The sequence below is a fragment of the Gymnogyps californianus genome, chromosome 16, assembly GCF_018139145.2.
Source record: "Gymnogyps californianus isolate 813 chromosome 16, ASM1813914v2, whole genome shotgun sequence".
NCBI classification, from domain to species: Eukaryota; Metazoa; Chordata; class Aves; order Accipitriformes; family Cathartidae; genus Gymnogyps; species Gymnogyps californianus.
Genome location: NC_059486.1, coordinates 8,919,477 through 8,942,665, shown reverse-complemented (window position 1 = coordinate 8,942,665; position 23,189 = coordinate 8,919,477). Strand labels below are relative to the sequence as shown.

The 23,189-nt window shown below is 45.0% G+C and overlaps 1 long non-coding RNA gene across 2 annotated transcripts in view; it reads right to left on the bottom strand.

The window, feature by feature from the left end:
• Positions 1 to 5,692, bottom strand: part of LOC127022942 (uncharacterized) — a 39,353-nt gene extending 33,661 nt beyond the window's left edge. For both annotated transcript variants that reach the window (XR_007767387.1, XR_007767386.1), the window contains exon 1: positions 5,529 to 5,692. This is a non-coding gene — a long non-coding RNA (uncharacterized LOC127022942). The remainder of the gene's footprint in view (positions 1 to 5,528) is intronic.
• Positions 5,693 to 23,189: the final 17,497 nt, after the last annotated feature.

Sequence of the window (23,189 nt, the reverse complement as noted above, 5' to 3'; positions counted from 1 at the left end):
CAACTGTCCCCAAACAGTAGGCATAGGGAACCCGGAGCCTTCCGGTTCTTTTGAGTCTGGACACAAAAGGGTTTCAACTGCAGGACATCTTGTCTGACCAGCTGAGCCATCCCAGCTCTCTTTCAGCAGAGTCATGGCTTGGGACTGCCACAAAGCTCATGAAACGAGAGCTGGGAGCAGCACCCTGGCACCCACTGGAACTGGAGGTACCCTGGTGCAACTCAGACCCAGACCCTCCTCCAATGCCCTCTTCTGCTCCCCACAACACCAAGAGCAGGAGGTCCTTACTGCCCGTGCATCTTGGGGGTACTCCATGCCCAGGACCAGGGGAAATCTCCACTGGAGTTTTGCTCTGCAACCCTCAGTCGTGTCCAAGCTGCTCATTAGGCAAATCATGGGAAGGTGAGCTGTACAGAGGGAAGGTACCTCCGGTGTCAATCATCAGGACTAAGTCAAGCTGACAGTTGGGCTTCCACCCACAGACATCCTGGGCAAAATATTCAGTCCTCATGATCTCCATTTACTAGAAATCATGGGATCCAAACTGGGAATGGCTGGCAAGTAAACTTATGAGTGGTTAGCAAACCCTGCACTGCTCTTCTGGAGAAAGAGTCAGGAGATCACTGTCTAGATAGAAGAATTCATAAAGTTTTACTACAGAGATCATATAAGCCCTGCAGCCTTTAATAAAGCAATTGTAATTACAGAGGATTATTATTTTTTAAATCAAACGTTTCAAGTACCAGGTATATAAACACACGGTTGCACAAGCTGCCAAAAAGGAATCAAGCAAAATATGTAACTCTCCCAGTAATTAACATTCATTAGGGGTAATTTGCATGCCATCCCTCATCAGATCTAGAAATGCCAATCCTGAAGAACTGCCCAGTTTGTCCTTTGGGCATACTAGCCTTGCTCATATCCTGTCAAACCTTATATCCAAAGACCTCAAAACACCAGCAGAAAGGCAAGGTACTTGCCGCCACAGGAGGATTCTTATCAAGCATGTAGCAAACTCCTTACAGAGCACAGCAGTAGAAGCTACAAAGCAAAACCCGTATCTGAGCTCTATTAATTAGTTGATATATCATGAGTGTATTCTAATCTTTCTTTTCTCTTCAAAGGTGGTCCAGATCATCCCTCTGGTAGAGTCCTCCCAGGAAGCAAAGCCTCTCCTGCAGGATTTCCCCGCCACCCCTCGAGCAGTTTCCCACGGCCCCCAGCCCTGCACGTCCCATCAGGAGCACCACCGCCCACAGAGCTCCAGCCCGGCGGATGGGGCCCACAGCCCCCAGTTAACTGGTTCAGCATGACTGCTGGGGTCTCTCTGGGAGCAAAGCCAGAAGCACTGGGCTGGATCCAACCTGGCAGGGCCAACCTGAGCGCAGTCCAGCCCCTGATCTGAGCTGGAAAGGTCTGTCACACATAACTACTTCTACAACTGCCCTAGAAAAGCTTTTTTGGGTTGTGTAATGGATATTCAAATACCAGGGAGATAAAATCCATCTGCAAGGGTTTCTTGTGGAAGAATTGTGCACTATAGAAACTGTACATACTGCTCCTAGCCAAAAGTGTTAGTTCGCATGGGCTGCACCACATGGATATTTTTATTATTACACTTCATAAAATAATTCTGAAGCTTCCTGGAAGATACTGTTTCACATGCTACCAACAAACACAAAGCTTGCTCAGAGCAACTCCTGACATACACAGAGGAGGTAAAAAAAATAATAGTCACCTAGAGCCTTTTCAAAAGCCGTATCTTCCATGCATTGCAGAGATAAAAGCCATGACTTGTGATGGATGGGGCCATCACTGGAGTCCCACCCATGCCAAGCTGTCCCAGAAAACCACACACTCACTCCATCAGGGGTTTTTCTTGGATCTCACAAACACTGTAGGACAGTTTCCCACATAAGCTTCCAGATACACCATGACGACAACATGGTCCCCTCTCCTACCCGATAGCTCTCACCTATAGTCATTCTGTGACTGTTGTAGCCAAAGGGGAACCAGAAGGGACTCTCCAGGTGGAAAAAACATACCTCAGCGTGCTGCTCAAAGTCCTCATGGGTAATCAGCCCCCTCTACTCACACTCCTCCTCACCCTGTGATTTTCACTTCTAGTCCGGCAACAGTTGTACACCAACAGCACAGAAGAGATCCCCATTATCTGAGCCCACACACATTTGTTTCAGCCCAGCCTGCTTGCACGGACATTGCTCACCAACATCATTTCATATCCTGGATCTGCTCCACAGTACCTCCAGCAATTGGTGTTTGCGTCCCAACTCCAGACCTGGAACACCACCTCTCCACATCACACCAGCGGTGTGGGGGTCAGCAGCGATAGGATCAGACCAGCAGCTTCAGCTGGTAGCGGAGGAAATGCACTTAAAAAAAGCAGCATTTTAAATAAATGCAGAGCAATGGCTCTGCTTAGAAGCACTTCTATTAGGCAGCAACTTGAAGAAAAAAAATGGTGAAAAAGCATTTTAAGTGGTGCTTGTTTATTCACTGATTTCTTCAGTGATTATCAGCTTGGCATGGGTTAGCAAGGCGTATCAGAGCTCTGAAAAATGACTTTTAAGTCTCATACTGTGACAAAATAATAGCTGGCTAATAATGCAATGACTTTTAAACCACACTTAACAGGGGATATTAATGAAGATATTCCCTAACTTCTAAATTACTGATATTGATTATATCTGTGTAATGAGGATGGATAGGATTTCAATTTGAGAGTTAACTCAATTGCTGAAATAATTGATTGGAGATAAAAATACTTCCCCAAGTCAGTTACCTTTTGGTTCTTTAGAAATGTTGACTTTGAAACACGTTAACAGATTACTGAGATCTTAAAAGAGAACATCCCAAATTCCTCCTTCATGTTTCAGTGTAGTGAGTATTTCCTCAATGATTTCTTTGTAAATTTATTACAAGTGTCTCACACATAAGAGTATGGATCAAATATCTGAGTCTGAGAAGCTGTTAGTTTTGTGAATCTTAATTGATTTTTTTACCACTGAAAATTTGAGGGGCTTCAGACAGGATCTAACTATGGGGGAAAAAAATCTGATTACTGTGTTTCTTTAGAAGCCAAAGGAAGACTGGAAGAGACCAGTGCAAAAAGAAATAATCATCATAAGCATAGACATGCAAAATTTCTTGAATCTGTTGTTAAATGATTATTTCATTTGAATCCTTATAATGCCATAGAACAAATTACTAGGAGGACAGGGTCATTGTCCCATTGTTGCAGGATAGTGCTGCCAGCGCAGTTAATAACTCCCTCACTGATCCAAATGCAGATACTGGAAAAGAAGAGACTTATCTTTGCAAGTGTACAAATGGGGGGAAACGAAAAAAAGTGCTTATCCATGTCTCTGAAATAGAAGCACAGATTTATCAAGCCCTTCTTCTAAGAATGCATTTGCCAGAAAGCCATAATGCCTTGAGATTAATTATTCTGAATAAAAATTATGGAGTATGACACTAAGCAGTATTGATTCCTGGCTCCGTTGCTGTCCTAACCTTATTTGTTGCTCCTGCCTCAGATCCCCTTGCCTTTTCCTTTGCTGTACTTTCACCTGGAGTTCATCCACACAATAAAAGAGCCTACAAATACTTAGTTTGTAACTTTCTGTTTTATCTGAGTTTCCTATAATAAAGAACTTGAAAATAGCATGCTCCAAAAATTAGGATCACTTCCTTCTCTCCCTTTCCTGGTCTAACATGGGTGGTACAAACCTCTAAAACATTAATGTTTGGGAAAGCAGGGCCAGGAGTGATGGGAGGCACGATAGTGGCCGCAGGCAGCCCCACCGCCCGCAGGGTCTCCTACCTGCAGGGGTGGCCATGCACAGCTCCCAGGCACGGAGCAGCCATGCAAAGTGCTGCCCCGGCCCCTCTTCCCGCAGGACAGAGGCTGTGCCGCCCTGCCAGGGCGGCCCCCTCCTCACCTCCTGGCTCGGAGAGAGCGTCCCTCAGCCCACGGGAGGCCTGGGGCGGAGGAGGGATGGACAGCTATCGGGCAGGAGGCATTACAGCCCCAAATGACGTCTTCAAACAACTGCTGGATGGAGCAACTCAGAGCAACCCCACAGCCCCATTCAAAACTGGCCATAGCTTTCCACAATTACATTCCTGCAAACCACAGGTTTTAGAAAAGTGACCAAGACCAGAAGTTCCGTGACTTTCCATTCAGTACTCACCAGTTTGAGTTTTACAGATTTTTTTTTTTTTTTAAAGTAGCCTCCCAAAAGCTTTGCCCATATTTAGGGGAGGAGGGGATGTATCCTGGGAGGGAGGTGCTTAAGATAAGAGTGAAGATTTGTGCAGCTTTTTTTGCTCAAAACTTTGCATACGCAATCAGTAGCCAGGGAATAATTTATTGACAAAATTTGTGGCAGATCAGACAAGGTGCTTGTGAGATATAGGACTTTGAAAAATGAGGTGCAATTCAGCCTTTGAAATATTCCTCTAACAATTTATTGTAGAGCCATATCTCAAAACCTACTTGGCCTAGAAACTTCAAGTTTGTTTTATTCAATAGTCCTTGGCTAGATTCAGTGCACAGGAATACTTCAGATAAGGTCAAAGTCTTATTTACTATAGGCTTCCCCCCCATCTTTTTTTTTTTTCCCTTCCTTAAGCCATCAAACATTCCTTCAGTCTGGAAAAAGACTGAAAGACAGGCTTTGCCAGGATTTTGGCAGAGGTTAGTTGCTGCGTGGGGACATGGACACAGACACACTAGCAATGCTCAATTAGCTCAACTTCCATAAGATTAATACTTGCTCCTCAACTAGTCACTGGGATCTGCACACACTAGCACTTGATTCACTCTTGCTGGAGCAACACAAACACCAGTACAGACTGATTTTGTAAACTATGTAAGCCAAAATCACTTGTGTTCAGAGACTGCACACGTCAGCCCAAGCAGCAGCCTCCCCACACACTGACAGCAGAGGGGCTCTCCAGCACCAGGACAGGAGATTTCCAGACAAATCTCACACCATTATAAGGGAAAGAAGAAAACCCTTGGGTGCAACATTTGTTATCAATGTTTTCTACATGCCTCATGGTTCAAATGCTCAACTACAGCTTCATCTTGAAAGTGTCCCAGATCTACACAGCAATAAGTCTGCTAGAGCCAGTGTTCAGAGATATTTGCTAACTCAGATACTCTGGTTAAGTTCAAGATGTGTCTAGGTAGGAAAATTTATCAGCATAAACAGAGAGCATCAGTTCAGGTTTACGATTACACAGTGAGACAGGTTTCACCCAGAGCAGGAAAGGAGAGTAGAGTTTCTAGAGTTTTGTTTTATTGCAGCTATTTTTAGAACAAAAATACAAAGCCTGCAACTGCTGAAAGCATAACTTCATCCCAGGTTTATGGAAGTTAATTTAGCTCATTATAGTCTTTTAAAAAAAATAGAGAACGCAGAAGTTCTACAAGTTTTCCTCATAGCATGACATCTCCACTTAGTTTCTAACATTTAGACAGACACCTTATCTCAGCTCACCTCTCTGATATCAGTGCTGGTTTCTGGCAGATAAAAGGCACTCAAGCTCCTAGAGTCAGGGCAGCAAAAGGAGAGGGACAACAGCCAGCCCCTTCTCCGCACATCAGAGGACATCACGCAGCTTTCCCAGTCAATGCTTTGGCTGAGAGCTAAGGCTTCTGGCTCCTCATCCCCACCACTAAACCAGGCCCTTCTCACTGACCCTCTTTACTACCCCCTGCTTTATCACTCCCATAAGTAGTCCTCTGCCTGCCTCACCTGCCCCTCATCTGTATTTGCCTTGGACCAGCATTGGCTGTAAATTGCCATCCGTGGCAGATGGATTCAATTCTTTTGACCTTACAATTTCAATAATCAGGTAGGCTTTTCACCTGTCAGCCACCATGACAAGCAAAGTGATGTTGCAAACTGGAAAAAACCAGCAAGGAGGAGGGGAAGAGAGTGGAAGGGGTGAGGAATGACAAGCCTTTTCCTATCTTGCCCCAGGTGAGCGTTGCAAATTGGCAGCCGTGGTAAGGGAGTCACCCAGGGTTACCATGCAATGATTTGAGTATTAACAAGCATCCTTGCATTGTTCGCATCCATAATGTATAATTAACCCCTTGGAGCCAACAAGTCTGGCAGTGTCATTGTTAGGCCTGATGTAAAAGGCGGCGTGGCATGTTGCACTGGGAATTCCTAACAGCCCACCATCAAAGGTTTAATCATATGCAATTTATGCCTTCACAGTTTATTATATATTGGAGCTTGCTGGAACCTCTCCTGTTATCATGCACCAACAAGCAACAAATCTGTGTAATCTCCAGTTGAGTGCATTGTCTCACAAGTGCCCTTTCCCCATAGAAAAAAAGCAGTAACAAGATATTTTTAAACAGTCTAGACTGTAAATTGAATAGGAGGAGGCGGAGGCTGAGAATGAAAGATATGAATGTAGCTCCTTTAATATAGGACAGTACACATACATAACTTACTTTAACTCTTGCGGCTGTTTTGGAGCACCCAGAGGGAAATCTGAACGGAAAGGTTTAACTTTTCTGGGCTCTAAAATGCTTCTGTTAAATATGTATATATTACTTTTCCCAGATACCCAATATATGCACTGTGCCAGCAGGTAAACAGGTTAGGTAACAACAGAGAAACATTTATTAAGATATATACTCCACAGCAGTAGGCTGTCCAAAGGAAACTGCTGGGACTCAGTTTTTATACTGACAGTGTCAGCTCCAAGAAACTCTGAGCTCCGAGCCCCTCGGTGCTGACTGCTGCACATCTGCCCTGAGCACATCCCCCAGCGCTTCCGCCTAGACTTCAGCGTTTGGTGCTTTTGGCAGGACTTTGCTTTTGTTGGTTGGTTCACTGATGACTTTTTTGCCTCCACTGTGTGTTGAATGGGTACATATGAATTTCAGCTGGTCTGCAGACAGGAGAAGTAGCTTCTCTCCTGGCTCCAGCACTGGTTCTGCACGGGTCCATCCCCATGCATAAGACTGATGAGTTGAGCCTGGGGAAAGTCATGAGAAGATTAGCCCAAACCTCTTCATATTTGAAGAAATAACAGATTCCACCCACCTGGGGACATCACCCTCTGGCTCTTTTTTGCACTGGTGCTAGTGATGTACCTTTAAAAGACAAGACAAAAACCCAAAAAACCCAGGAGCCAAGATTTTCAGACAATCAGCTAAGTCAAGAAGTTAGGATTTAAATATTGCAGAAAATCTCACAAAGCTCACAATCTGGTTAACAGCGAACTGGGGGAAACTGAAATATCTTTAGTTCCAAATCCAAAAGTTAATCACCCAAAGTACTTTATTGGTTTAAAACAGTCTGCTGAGACACCTGCACCCAAGACAGCCCTGCCTGGACCACCACCTGATCCACAGAAAGCAGGCAGACGACAGGGAGGAAAAATGCAGTATTACGTTACAGATGAGGAACAAGACAATTAAGTGACTTGCTTTAAATCACAGGCAATATAATGGAAATAGGGACTGAATTTAGACCTTGTAAACTGTCATCCAAGATTATTGGCATAAAGCTGGGACTCAGTGCCAGAGAAAAGCACAGAAAAGTCACCCAGAAGTCACAGTGTTAGAAATGACAGGACAGCTCCCGGATAACATATGTAAATAGATCTTCATTGCAAAATGTAGCAGGATGTTTTTCACATTATCACCTTTCAAAGGTAAGGTCTCAGTACAGACAGGGATGCTTCCAAATAGAGAGGATTTACTGACACTTGTTCTGCAGCAAACACTGAGCGGGGAGTTTATCTTTGCTGTAGTAATGGGACTGGAGGAATGGGACGGTGTTATCTTCATTCAGGCCTTGGAGTGACACAGTAGCTCCTCCAGCAACGATTGCAAGAGATAGCAGGATCACATGGCATAACATCTGCTGTGGGAAATGTCTTCTCGGGGGATGACTCAGCTCTTCTGCTTTCCAATCTGCAGAGGAAAAAGGAAGAAATTTCAGATTAGACCTTTTAAGGTTAATATGTGGAGAAACCACCGATACACCATGGACTACTTTGTATCACGTGCTTTTCCTGGGCAGGTTAAGGGGAATGCTCCTCTCTGGGTGCACTTTAGTGTGGGTTGGACAAATGCTCATCAAGAAAGATCTGGGTATAAAATTACTGCTGTCTCAGAAGAGGGGGACAAGCTAAAGGACCTCTCCAGGCTTCCTCCAACCTCACCGTTCAGCAAAGGGACCTTAATACCAAGATGAGAGAAAAGTCCATCGCAACCATTACAAAAGACCATGCTGAAAAAGGCAGCGACTGGCAAGAGACTACCCTGGGGACCTGGGTGCAAGCCCTGATGATGGTTCATTTGGGATGGATGCTTTCTTCTCGAAGTCTGTTCTTATTTAAGAATAGAAGAAAAAAATCAGAGCTGGGCAAAACATGAGTATCCCAAAGGTGAAGATTTGCGAAGTACTTCTGCAACCTCTGTCCTATCCCATCTGCAGGGCTGACAGCGACTGCCCCAGTGTGGGGAGCACTGAAGGGATCATTCCTCAGACAAATGCTGAGGAGGGAGAGCTGCTGTGCCCTGCAGGCCCACTGGATTTTTGGCAGCCAGAGTAAAGGTGTCTTGAAATTATGGAAAACCATCAATGGTGTTGAATGCTTGTGGTAAAAAAACAGTTGCAAAGAATCCAGCCAAACAGGCATATTGCTCAGTTCCCACTCAAAATCCATCTCACACGTCCCTCCTATAGGGCTGTGCATCGTATCTTTAAATCTTGTATAAGCACCTCCTTTCTTCCTGCAACACTGTGCTGCGGATGTCTGTGCCGTGCTACCAGGGCATTTTCCCTGGTGGGTGGGAATGAATTACGTATTCATTGCTCCACAATGCAAACTCTCACGGCAGAGGAAGCAGAGGTCACGGAGACATCGTTTGCCACTGCTAACCCTCGACTACACTTTCACACTGGAAGGTGGTGTTCGAGCAAATATCCTTGCTTCCCACCCCAATGCGCCCTCCCGGCTGGATTTACATCAAAAAGCAAACGCAAGAGGCTAAACCACTTGATGTAATCAGGCAACAGCTGTAAAAGGAGAAGAAGCAGTGGGCTGCTAGCGAGCGCTGGAATGCCATTCATCTCAGCTGGGGCTGTAAGCGAAGCCAGCTGCTGCTTAGAGGTGGTCTGGAGGGTTTTGTGGGGACCAGCCCACCTCTCCGGCATTTTATCCACTGCAAGTTGGATTCCAGCCTCAGCTCTCATCTTCTGCTCCACAGCCAAGCGTGAAGTCCTTTGTACCCCTCCTAGGACGGTCAGAAAATGGAGGAAGCTGCCAAGAGGTGGTGAGGAGCTCGGCGATGCAGCCATGCCCACTCCTCCTGCGCCCTCAGCCGCAGAGCACCAATGCCCTGCTTGTTGCAGGGGTGTCCTCCTCACCCCACAGTGGCTCATCCCCAGAGCAGTGGGAAACACCAGGGTCTCGAAAACCCAGGTTCAGTACCAGAAGGGCTGGCCAGCAAGGAGTTTTTCAATGATGGGTGAGTTTTCACCACAGCGTTATTGGTATGAATAAAGGCAATTTAAGAATATGGCAATTGCTTCAGGCAACAAGCAGTTATTTTTCAGTGGGGTGTTCACTTGCTTTCCCTGTGATGTTAGGAATGGTCTACACTTCTGGCCCAACATCTCCCTCACACTTGCACTTCAATTCTCTTTCTAAACCTGGCAATTTAGGCTATTCCAGCAAGAGGAGCAAAGAAGAAACCTCAGCTCATCCCTGTCCTAGATGTAGTTAATTGCCTCTGAGAAGAGACAGCTCCACCAAGAGAGAAAAAGACAGCGTCTATAAGCTAAAAGCCTTTATTCTGATTTTTGCAGACTTCTCATACATCCTTTTTCCACTCCTTTGAACAGCTACTGTCACATCAAAGTTCATAACATCAAAGTTCATAACAGAGCTATCCACCCAGCAGCTAATAATTCACATATCTCACAACCAGGAAATAATTTGGGCTTTAACCTCTCCTTTCTGGGATCCATGTTAACAAACCCCTCTTCCCGGATCATTCCTTGCGTATCCAAGCCATCTCCCTTTACTGTGAGAAAGGCCATGGTTAGTCAAAGAGGCACTAAGAGGAAATAAGTCATTAAACTCGAAACATTCAAAAAAAACCCATATTCAGTTTAGGATAAGCAGAACTGTTGTAATCTCGATTGCTTTGGTTTCCGTTGCCAACCCTGCAGACACACACACCCAGAAATCAAACATTCCTCTGCACTTCAGAGGAGAGATTGTGACAGAGCAAAAGCGGGTTTTGTGGGTGTGTTTCACTATCTCCCCTTAAGCCTATTCTGTTGGCATCTATCAAGAAATCGCTGCACATCGTTAAGATATCTCTTAGTTAGCATTAGCTACATTACACTCCAATTTTTTCATAGGCAAAACAGATTTCTTTACAGCTGCATAATGTCAATAAGTGCTCTATGAGATGAACCTCAACCTCACATATGTTCAGCTTGGAAAGAAGTGTAGCTTAAATTTGAAGTGTCCGTCATGCAGAAGGAGACCTGATACAGAGACTGTACTTTTCCATCATGTTCTGGCTGCTCCCTAAACGTGAGTGCAACGTACAGACCTTCAGCTGAGCAGACCACCTCCTAGGAAAGGGTATGGAAGCTATTAAAGTTTAAAATGCAATCATGTGCATGAAAGAGAGGTCATTCTTTCACACCACTTTGAGTTCAAGCAAAAGAAGAAAAAGGGAAAGTATCTCAGCTGATTAGAATAGGTCAATGCAAAAGGAATAGAAAAGCGGAGAGGTGGGGGCGAGATCCCAAAATAACTAAGGCTGCAGTGAATGTCACATGGTGTCCACACGATGCCCAGCATGAGGAGCTGGGCAACCCGGTCATGACACAGTGACCACTGGCACATCACTTACCTTCTCCCAGCCTCAGCTTACCCAGAGAAGCTGGGTGAAGGCAGGGCAGGGTTACACACCAGCTTTGCACAGGGCTAGGGTTTTCTTCATAACCGTTAGCATTTCAAGGTGAAAAATGCAAGACGAGAAGCAGCTCACGTGCAAATAACCATCCCCTGGTCAGGGGCTGACCTCTGTCCTTCCCCTGTGCCGAGCTGCCGACACAGGGCAGGGATGCACAGGAACAGGGGGACAGAGTGGGAAACTCCTCTCCCACCTCCCACCCTTCCCACAGCCCATCCCTGCTGCACGCTCACCCCAAGCACGCCTGTCCCATGCATGGCCCAGAGGGAGGGAAGGCTAAAAAGTGAGAGGGATAGAGGTTACACTTGGGGGATTTTTTTTTTTTTTAATTCTACAGTGCACTCAGCTGAATTATGTGTGTCCCTCACCAAAGGTGATGAAAGACAGGGGAGTGGAAGGATGAAATCAAACTCCCAGCTATTCCACGTGTGCAGCTCAGACGGAGCAGGTCAGAAGAGACAACCTGCTATATTAATACAAGCAGGACAAATAGAGACAGAGGTGAGGGACAGCCTGACCCATGCCCCATCGCTCCCTTCCTCACCCTCCACCTCCACGAAACTTTTCCACAAAGATAGGCATGTTATTTTTTAACAGCAAAACAGAAATGAGGGGAAATGGTGAACTATGATGCTCCAGCAGCATAAAGATCTACATGTATTTTTCATAAAATGATTCATTCTTAACCTGGGTCTCTGTCAAGCTCCAATGTTGGTTGAGACTTGTAGAAGCAATAATTTATAAGTTATGAACAGTAGCAAACAAACAGCTTTTTCAGCATCTGCCATTGCTTGTGAAAGAAACATATGCCAAGCCCCGGTAACCTCGAGGTGTCAACCAAAGAAACTTGCTAGTACAAGTTTCCCCATCAATCAGAGTGACCAGTGCGTCTAACCACAGCGCAGAGTAGCAGAAAACAAATGCTTCCAACAAGCTGCTCTGTATTTGCTCTGGTGACTAATAGCTCGGGGGAAAAAAAATTTGCAAGCAATTTATGAGTGGAAAAAAAAGGTAACACTTGAATATTATTCACTGCAAATTATTCATGCTCTTTTTCATGCAAGTAGTCTGTCCATTCATCAAAATTTTTGCTCCATCCAGGGCTGGGAAACAAGCTGTTACTCATTTTTATTTTCTTGTATTGCACTCAAGGTATAATATATAAGGAAAGTCATATTCTGCTGGTACACAGGCAAGGGACAGAATTACAGAGAAGCAAAGCTGCAGGCAGCAGAGCCCTGGGGCTGCAGGCAGCTCTCCTGGGGAAAGGGACAGCACTGGTGGGGGGTAAATTCACCGAGGAAGGGCTGTTGCCAACGCAATGGGGAAAAGTGAGGCTTCAGATTGCACCCCTCCTTCAAACACTGTGTCTTCTGAAATGTGGTCGGTGGAAAGCAGGGTGCAGCAGCGGAACCCTGCCATCGCCCGCAGCCCTCCAGCACCCCACACCAGCACAGAGGGTCCCAGCACCCCGGGGAGACTCCTTGCACCCAGCACATGGCTCGAAGGTTAAGGGCATGATGCCTCCCCTCTGCAAACCCTGGGCGCTCAGCCCTGTCCTTGGGGAGACAAGACAGTGACATGGTGGAAAGTGCTGAATTTTCCACTGGGCGGTCAAAAACACCTCGGCCCCGCTGCGTAAGGGGAGCGGTCGGCGGCGTGCGCAGAAGGCAGACACATGCACCTGCACACAGATTGAGTCATTGCATGTGGCAGGTACCAGACGGGTCTTCGCATGCATAATTATTCAATCTGCATTTGTGATAATTGCCTGGGCGAATCCGGCACGCAGGCAGGTGTTATCCTGGGCTTGTTAGGCTGCTGATATAAAAAAAAAAAAAGTCAGTCTTGCTTATGCATTCCTGTTTTGTTGTTTTTCCATTTCATTGATTAAAATGTGAGAGTGAATTTAGCCTTAATGAATGTCAAGGACTCTCTTGCTGGAAGTAAAACTAGCTCAGGCGGTGCTCTGCAAACTTTCCGCCCTGGGCTGTGCCAAGGCAGAGCGTCCCGACTTGCCAAGCTCCCTGCCCCAGCCAGCGCTGCCGGCAGGGCAGGGCACACGCGACGAGGATGCTGGTTCCCTGGCGCTGCCGCATCCCAGCCCGGTTCATCCTCGTGTGCTTGGGCTGCTCACCACAGGGGTGAAGTCAGGCAGCCCAACGGGAAAACAAGCCAACCCAGGCTCGCACGGAGGCGTCACGTAGAAATGTCGTGACAGTCGGCCTGCTCCCGGAGCGCTAACCCAGCACAACCCCGGCCCGGCCAGGGGCAGGCAGCTCCCGCTCTGCTCTTGCAGAGTGAAATGTTTACCTATAGGCCTGCCTTTCTGCAGCAGCTGGAAAGTAGGCTGAAATACAGGAAACATGACATCATTTGCCTTCTCCCAGCACAAGATAGATTAGCTCCTTTGTAAGGGGAAGCAGTGGTGAGAAACACACACCCCCAGCAGTAAATTCCACTATTACAGAGACATATTTATTGGGAGATAACAAAAGAAAGCTGCTTCTGCAGTGACTTTTTGGATAGAAAAAAGGAGACATCTATTTTATTCTTTTGAAGTAGATACTGTGTAGGAAATGGCTAGCTTTTTACAGCTGGCTGTGTTTTCAGCTATAGCTTTCCCCAAACCTGCTCCTGAAGCTATGTGCTATATGAGTCACTCCATCAAATAAAGAGCAATAATAAGTTATTGTGAGCACCAGGCTTTTAGATTTCTCAGTCTCCTCAGCTGAAGAATAAAAATTACCCCCCTCCTGACTTCTTAACTTTGTTGGCCAAACTTTAAAGCTGTGGCTGAAAACCAAGCAAAAGTACCGAGCATGCTACTGTAGTGCAACTGGTTTCATGTAGTTCAAAGTCAACATTCCTGGGTTCATTTCCCAGCTCTACCATGGCCTTTTCTTTTCCCTTTTTTTTTATTAAACCTTCAGCGAGTCATTTGATGAGTTTCTCCTCTGTAAAACAAGCCTGTCCTGAAGGACACCAGAAGGTGCAGAAATTCATATGAGCAAATTGCTTTAAATCGTTCTTTGCTTGTATATAAAGCCAAATAAATGAATAATGAAATTAGTTACTTCTTCCTGAAGAGATTAGAATTTAAGGTAAATGTAACTCCCTTATGGCCCTCACATCCAGCAATGTTTTTAGGACAGAGCGGGAAGCTGGTCAGATCGAGGCCTTTGAAAGGCCAGGGTAGCCACACCAAGGTGCTTCTGGTCAGCCTAGGCTAGTTGGGTTGAGTTCACCATAGAAAGATTTAACAGATTTTCTTTATTCAGGCTCTTGCTGCGCTGGTTTATGCATTTTCCTGTTCCTCATACCAAAATCTCCCTCGTATCACCCAGCTCCATCCCTGCACCTCCGCTCCTCACTGGCTTGGATGGCTGGGACAGGATGAAATGTCCCATCGGTGCCCTTGCAGAGAGGGCGGGTAATTTTGGCACTGCTTTAAGTGGCGAGGGTGACCTTGTTTGACTGCAGCGGCTGATGTAGCTCCAAGCCTTGTGCTTCACACCCGCAAAGAGAAAGGAAACCACCTCTCCTGGTGCCTCTGCACACACTGCTAATTCCCACAGAGCCGGGGAGCCTGCCAGGAAGGAGTTTTTTCAAGACAGCAGATCCTAGCGAGGTCTGATTTCTAGCTGGGAAATGCATTATGCATCTGGTACCTTGGGGAATCTGTGGAGAAGGCTGAGAGAGGCTGGCAGTGGGTAGCTATTAAATATATTGCAGCTATTATTATTATTACTGTTGAGAAGGCAGGCACTAGGATATCACTGAGGGAGGCTGAAGAGAAGAAATATAAGCAAAATACAAGCAGCACATAGGAAATTAAACCGTCTTCAGAAAGTAACCCAGGGAAATGCAAAACCAACGTAAAACTAGCTGGAACAGGCAGTTTTTCTGCAAATGTTTCCACATTCACCCCATTGCCTGCTCTTCAGCTACAATCAGAGCCCCATTTTGCACTAGAGTGGAGTGTTTAAACCTAGCAGAAATCCAGCAAAAGTAAAGGTTATGTGCTCAGTGTGAGATTTTGCAGCCAAAAGAGCTCATTGACTCCAGGGGTCCCTGGGTCAAAGATACGCTTGTACAGATTTGGTTGGAGTTATTCCGGGAAGGATGTCGGCTTGTTCTCAGTGGCTGTGCTCGTGCAGCCATGCGTGTTTGGGAATACGTGGGACCACGATACCCTGAACCATGAACGCTGGTTCACGGAGATCAAAGTCGCCATATCCCCGTAGGACTGCAGTTTGGCAGAGGGAGGAGGTGGTCCGGGGGCAGGAGCAAGCAAACTCCAGAGCAGGCATTTGTTCCCTGGTTTTGGCAAGAATACTGCCTTAAATGAGGTATTTCCTTAGAAATAAGAATTAAGGCTATTCTAATAATACCCATTGTAGAGTCAAAGGCTCCACCCAAAGCCCACTGAGGAGGAGAGAGAGATTGCCAGTGTGCCTGAGACTCAGCCCACAGTGCACGTTGCTCTCCTGATTTATTGGAGACTGAAGCTCACACTCCCAGGGGATCTCCAGCAAAGAACAAACCAAATTAAGGCTGCTACCTTTGGAAATCAGATTTCAAGACAATTAACTACCGCAAAAAGATTGCTGTTTGCTTCACAGTCCTTAAAACTGAAAAATTCTGCCTGTTATTATTCTTCAGAGATGCTGCGGTAGTGCACATTTCTGTTAATACAAATAACCCTTTCCACCCATAAATATCCTTCTAGCTTTCAGACACCCCTCAGCTTTGTCTGTTAGTGTCCTAGATCTGCTACTGCTCTAAGAAAAACATACACCAGAAGAGCATCCTTATTATTCCTACTTGTAAAGATTTTCATAGGAAAGTAGATACCACACGACCTAAACGCTGTACTTGATGGAAGTAAATCACTACATTCTCACTTAAAATATGATGGCATTCAGGGGCTCACGTCAAAATCTCGATCTCTGTGCACGGGACGACACAGACTTCCAGCAGATAACCCCTATATAAAAAGCAGAAAGAAATGGAATAAAGGTGTGTTGAAAGCACACCTTTATTCCATTTTGTTGAAAGAACTTTAGGCATGTTCCCACTCCTTTCTTCTAAGGAAATCAATGGGACTATTGTCACCATTTTCAAAAGAAGCAAGATCAGGCCTTTCACTGAACACAGCAAAACAGAAAGAAATACACTTTCCCTTCCCTGGAATACTGCATGCTGCTCGGCCAGCCTAGCCGCTCTGCAAAAGGCAGGCAAAACAGCTGCCAGCTGCGGCACGTTGCGACCACACCACAAAGGCCAATTACACTGAGAAAATGCAATGTACGTGACTTGACAGCAGCCAGGCCCAGCTCAGGTCGTCAAACCTTTCTGGATACTTGGCAAAGCCTTTCCCCATGCCAGGGGGGTTCTGCGCCCTTCCCTTCTTGCCGTGGCAGAGCTGAGGACAGATGTTTGCCACTCACCTCCCTCCTGCACTCCTAGGGACAAGCAGGTATATGGAGGCAATGCTCTTGCCACGCTTCTTTTTCAAAACTCTATTTCTCAGGGAATTTCCAAACAAAGTTGCTTTTATTCCAAGTTAGACTGGAGGTTTCCAAATGGAAATGACTTTTATGGCGAAACACACGCCAGGCTCCAGTGCAGACCGTCCCTTGGCAGCTGGAAATCTGGTGCTTCCTTTGCTGGAGCAGAGCGCAGGGCATCTTTTGTTTCACACAGCACATCACACCGGCAATCTTATATCTGCCACCTGCTATTATTTTGTGGGCTTTTGATGAATGAACCATTGCCTACTTTATCAGGTATTTGCTTCCACAGGACAGTAATCTGTGTTTCTGCTGCAGCTACTCAGGGAGGTTAACGCACCGCATCCTACTGCGGAGAAAGGCAAAATCCCGAAGCGCTCCAGACGCAGCTTCCAGCATGCAAGAGATGCAGTAGCTCTCCGTCTCCAAATTGCAAATACGCCTGTCCAGTGAAGTGTGAGTGAGCTGTAGGTTCTCCCCAAAGGTGGCACCGCTGAGTAGGTGTCCGCAGCAGAGGAGTCCCACCAGTAGCCCTCACAGAGCTCTCCTCCACCCTCCCCACCACAACATTCATGTGCCTTCGGTCATCAAGGTGTTATCAAAGCTGGTGGTGAAGGGGCCTGCGAGCTCCACCATGGGGCCGCTCCATCCCCTGCTAATGGCCCGGGCTGGCAGCGGGGCCTGTCCCAGGGAGAGCACGGCTCAAACCAGCCCTGCGCGGGTGGCCAGCTCCACCCCGGCCACCTTGCAGCTCTCCAGTGCTCCCATCAGCAGCTTTCCCAGTGCATCCCTTCGTCAGCACTCCACGTGCTCAGCAACACAAATTAAACTTTCTTTTATCAGGCTTGTCTGGCCCTGGGCTTGGTTTGTGGGCAGGTCAAGTCTTGTGAAAGACACGTCCTAATTGACTGCAGGGTATTTGGTGCTGCCGTGTGGCTTGTTAAATCAGGCGGGGATTTCATCTTCCCTCCAATTTCCTTTGAAAAACCCAGCCCCAAGGTTTCTCTTTCCCTAGCTCACACAAAGGGAAATTTGGGAGAGGATCTGAGGCAGTCAGATTTGCCTGCATGAGGTTTTAGAGATATACCTAGTCTGTACAGCATCCTTCTCTCTATGGCACGGTGTGGAGTGCCGTTCCACTTGGTCAAATGCTATTCCCCTTTTATCTTTTAATTTCCAGCCCTGCAAACAAGTACATCTGCCAGGCTGCATGTAAACAGAATAATGGGTTCTCTGGCCAGCAGGAAGGTATGACTCATTAATTGCTTTACACCACAGTATAGAAAGCCATCAGTGTCTGCTATGGCCAATCTCCTTGTAGAAAAGACATATTTGGATTGTATTTTTCAAAAGAAGCTTCTGTGTGCTCTGCCACTGTTTGCTATGCAAATTTTGGTGTTAATTGCACCAAAATGAGAAACATATTACTTAAATCAGTGCGCTCTTCAGATGGGCATCAGTGCGTGTGTGTGATATTCTGCCAGATGTTATTTTATTACTGCAGTTTAATACCTAACCATCTGCTTCCTTCTTATTTTGTCATGGTTTGTATTCTCCCTGGGACCTCTTTTCTGTTACACTGGCTTTTATCATCTGCATTATGTATTAGTATGGCCAAGGCTAAAGGCTGGCAGTATCCTGAGCACAGTATTTGTGCAGAGAAGCAAATGAGCAGCAGATCATTAAAGTAAGAGCATGGAACTGATACTCCAATTGGACCAAAGAATGAAGTTGATGATAACAAAAAAAAAGAGAAAATCAGAGTTGAATGTTTGGGGATTAGCTATAGCGATCCCAACTGAGATAGAGCATGCTACGCTCTTGCAAACACTTTGCAACTTGCACCACCCTGTAGCTTAAAAAACCATAATGTTTTAAAGCCTATGAGGGATGGGCTGGTCAAAATATATTTTATTCATTTATTTGAAATTAGGTTTTTTGCTCCTTTCTCTTTCCAGACTGCTCAGTGTTGCAAATGCCCAGACACAGACAAAAAGAAGAGACAAGAACAGGGATTTTAGCTCGACTTCCCCATTGCTCAGCCCTGTGTTACCGATTTGAGTCCGGGCAACTTGGGGGCTCTGAAGTGCAGCACAGCAAGCAGCACAGCTGCTAACACGGTGGTTGCATCAGGGCAAGTGAGAACACAAGGCAGTGGAAAATGGAAAAGAATCTATGAACGCTTCCACATTTCAGGAGGATAGTACTGCTAACAACAACTGGGAGAATGCAAAACCCCTTTGAACATGAACGTTCCCAGGTGTTTGCCCAAACACAATGAACAACAATTAAAATTACAGGATATTTGCCTTGGATGTACTCACTCATATCTGAACTGCTTTGATCTCACCTCATAAACTAAGTTCTTCGCTGACTGAAAATAATATATACAATGTCACATAGCCACTCTGCAGAGGTCTTTATCAAATCTCGTTTTTGTCAAAGAGGGCCATATTTCACTGCTTATGATGTTGGTTCTGAATATCTTCTTGATACACTTTAGAAGGAGCTTCAGTAATTCTCCCACGTACAGCCAGGGAAGGGAAGATGTTGAGCCAAGTAGTCACAGGGACATAAAAGTGAAAGCAGCAGTCAGAAAGAAAGAGAATGTCATTCCTATTTCTCTTTCATTTTTTAAGACAACTAGAGAATGTTTTTAATTTATTCAGATCAATTTCATGGGGACCTTTTCAAGGGTTTAATGGCTTACCAAAAGCCAGGAGCCCTAATTAGCAGTACGGGGGCTGGCCACCTTTTCCAGGCTCAGTCTAGGTCTCAGAGGCATTTCAACATTCCTGCTCCCATGAGGGAGTGAGATTGTTCAGATAATTCATTTTACCAACACATAAAGCAATATTTTCAATAATTCTGTCTAGTTTGTTGCCATTTTATTGTCTAGTAAGAGATAATGGATAAAAACGACCTGACCTTTTGTTAGTAAAATTCCACTAGGCTACACATAATATTACCTAGCACTTCATATCCTCAAAGCATCATACAAATACTAAGTAATGGATCCACGTGATAATTGTCCGGTACAATAAACAGCAAAGAGCACAGCCTTTACAGTAAGTGCTGGGAGCACAAGGTTTAGACCCATCCACAGTATAAATCTCACTGGTTTGGAGGGATTGTGTTACACCAGGATCATGTCTCTGCCACGCTATCCCAGTTTGCCTAGTGGTGTCACAACTGTGCTGTGAACACAGCCCTGTAAAGGCCATAAACCAAAAACAGTTGCATAACAGTAACCCGTTTCTGGCTCCCTTTTGGTTAAGAACAAAATTAACTTTCAATTGATTAGGAATTAAAAGCATGACAGGAAATATAACCCAAATGCACTGCTGAACGGGTAACAGACCTGAGCAGCAGAAGCTCCTGCCTCCAACCTTTGAAGCTATTAACCCTGGCATGAATTTTTATTTAGTGTTAATTAGGGGACTGGCAGCAAAAATCAATTAATTAATTACATCTCAGATCCACTGGAAAGCATAATGGAAATCAAAGAGAGCTAGATTATCCTGCATCCATGGAGAAACGGCTGCTGCAACAGCTCTGGATGATGGCACTCCCTTTTTCTTTAAGTGTAAAGAAATAAGTGTTTAGACCCCCCCCCAAAAAAAAAAATTTGAACAAGATCATTTCTCTTAGTTGGAAACACCAAACCCTTCCTTGACTTGGCCCATCCATCCGGACAATACCTATTCCTGGCTCCCGCTTTCATTTTTGCTTCTGGAGCTCTCTAACCCTGGGGATTTCTTGCACCAGTCCTGCAAAGTTTACCCTCCTCCTGCCTGCTTATAAAGCACCATCCACAAACTACCCCACAGGTTCAGGTTGTGAGACCTCTGGAGAAGGTCCAGAAGGTCCCCAAGGGAGATGTTTCTGCAGGACTCAAAAGGACATGACAGCACACGTCGCCATCTCCCTGGCCACATCCCTCTGGAGAACACACACGTTTTGCTATTTCATCTGTTTCGACAAAATTACGTACTGGGTTTGGGTTTGCTTTGGGTTTTAATGCCCAAGGTACAATTAGCTAACTAACGTTACTAACAGTGATTAGCGGGTGCTAATTACAATAGAATGTCTGTCAAATTACATGGTGCATAAGTATGGCCTGACAAACTAGTTCAATTTTTAGAAAAGAGGGAGCGAGCCGAGGGGCTGGTAGTGCCTGCGCTGCTGGCAGGCGTCTCGCAGGCAGAGGCAGGGCAAAACGCAGCCATCAATTAACACATCGCCCATCTTGTGCTGTACTTCAGGCAAGCGGCTTCCGCAGAGGGATTTTTATTTGGCCTTTATGGTTTCAAGATACGAAAACGAAGACGTGAGCAAGCGTGTGTGTTTCTGATGGGTGTCAAGAGCCGCCCGGCTTGAAAACCTCCCGCTGCTACAGCTTTTGTGCTGTGGAAAACATTGAATTCCATTGCCCGGGATGTTTGAGAACAGCTGGTTAACAAGGTCTTGCATGTCCTAATTCAAAGTATTTTGATGGAGTTAATCAAGAGATACTGCTGCCCTAATTGCGTTCCCAGCCTGCCCAGGAGCACGCCGGTGCCAGACCCGCTCACTCGGGGAGGACGAGGCGAAGGGGAATGTTGCCGCAAGCCTCCGCCAGTGGCCCTATTGCTCGGCCCATTTATCAGTGCCACCGCGGAGAATAAATATTTATAAATGGTGTGTCAGCTCTAATGTGATAAATTATCTCCAGTCATCACATAGATGGTTCAAGATGTGTTAAGCTGGTTTTAAACATTTGGTTAAGAAAATGTCTGAGAGGGGAGTCGAAGGGGGAGAAAGAAGAAAAAAAAAAAAACCCACATGCCAAAAGAGAAGGACAAAACTTTTACCCGTTTGACTTTGCACCATACTTCCTGCCCTGGGTTTGTGAAGTGCAAGTAACCTGCCGAAGTACATTAAAACTCTCTTGACTAACCCCAGTTTATTGTAAATATTACAGCAAATCCATTGTAAACAGCAGCAAGAGGCTTTTGGGAACCTATTAATCAAAATAAACTGCTCTGGAAAATGCTTCTGCTCAGCTTGTTTAACTAGCGCTGCAGCTCCATACTGCATAGCTGATTTCAAAATATACAATTTATTGCCTTGGATGTCTTTGCTCAGAGCTAGATCTAAATTCCTCTGGGTACTTTAACATACAGTTAATCAAAGCACAATGCCACCCCTATCATATTTACAATCTGGCAGGCAATTAGTCAATAATAAATAAAATGCATTGGAAAGACAAATGATATTACTGTGTATGTATCAATGGGCTTATAGGCTCAAAAGATTTATCAGTACCACTGGAGAGAATAAATATTTATAAATGGATGTGTCACTCATAAAGTGATAAACTATCTCCAGTCATCACATGAAGAATGCATATTTTCAAGTTGACTTACTTTATTATCTACCTAATCACTTTTCAAAAGGTGTTTTTCAACTTTATTAGCCGTACTTAACAACTGGAGGAACTTATTATTATCATCACTGAATTGAGGTTGTACAGCAAAGCCCCACTCAGGATTTCCACTGCAGGTTGTATAGAGAGAATAAAAGATTTTCTTTCTCCTTTGTTATCCTTTGGCCCCAAATGAGTACTTAAAGTCCTGCAAACCCTATTTCTGTGAGTAGAACCACTTAAAAAAATTTTAAAAACATAACCTTCCCTCAAATAAAAATTTCAACATTCAGAATGTTTAAATTTCAAATGCCATTGATATACAGATATTGGAAACCCATCAGCACTCAAAACATGCCATAGAATCATAGAATCATAGAATGGTTGGGTTGGAAGGGACCTTAAAGATCATCTAGTTCTCACCCCCCTGCCATGGGCAGGGACACCTTCCACTAGACCAGGTTGCTCAAAGCCCCATCCAACCTGGCCTTGAACACTTCCAGGGAGGGGGCATCCACCACCTCTCTGGGCAACCTGTTCCAGTGCCTCACCACCCTCACAGTGAAGAACTTCTTCCTTACAGCTAATCCAGATCTACCCTCTTGCAGTCAATTAGTTCTACTATGATTCCCTACTGGGAGGGAGCAGGATTTGAACCATCAGTACAAAAAATATCTTTCCCTACAATTCTTTTCGCTCCATCTCCAAAAACAGGAGCCCTGCTTATATCTAGTCCTGCTGATTTAAATGAGTGACTTACAGTGTCAGAACTAAGTATGTGTTTTAAAACCCACCAATTTTTTTTATAAATATTTAAATAGGAGTGCTTTTTAGGAAAGTAGTTTCTGTTAGCAAAAGTGTGAATGAAGTTATGTTTGTATAAAATGTTTACACTATAGCTGTATTTGTGGAGAAGATTTAAACCAATATAACTGCATCCACGCTTCGAAATGTTCACAGCAATAGCACAGAAAAGAGTAATTTTTTCTGCTTATATCCTCACAAACAGATCATTAGCTAATGATTAATTCAGCCATATTTATTTAGAGAACTTTGATTTTCATTTTATGTTATTATATTTTATTTTATTGACTGAAAATCTAAAGCAATATATTCTAAAATATCTATACAACTGTTTTAAGACCATTAATAACCCAATAACTAAGCTTTAGCTTAGAAGAAAAAAAACTACAGGAGCTAGGTCCTTGAATTAGTCCAGCCAGGCACCACAATCCTGTGAGGACAGATGTTTCCACGTTTGCAT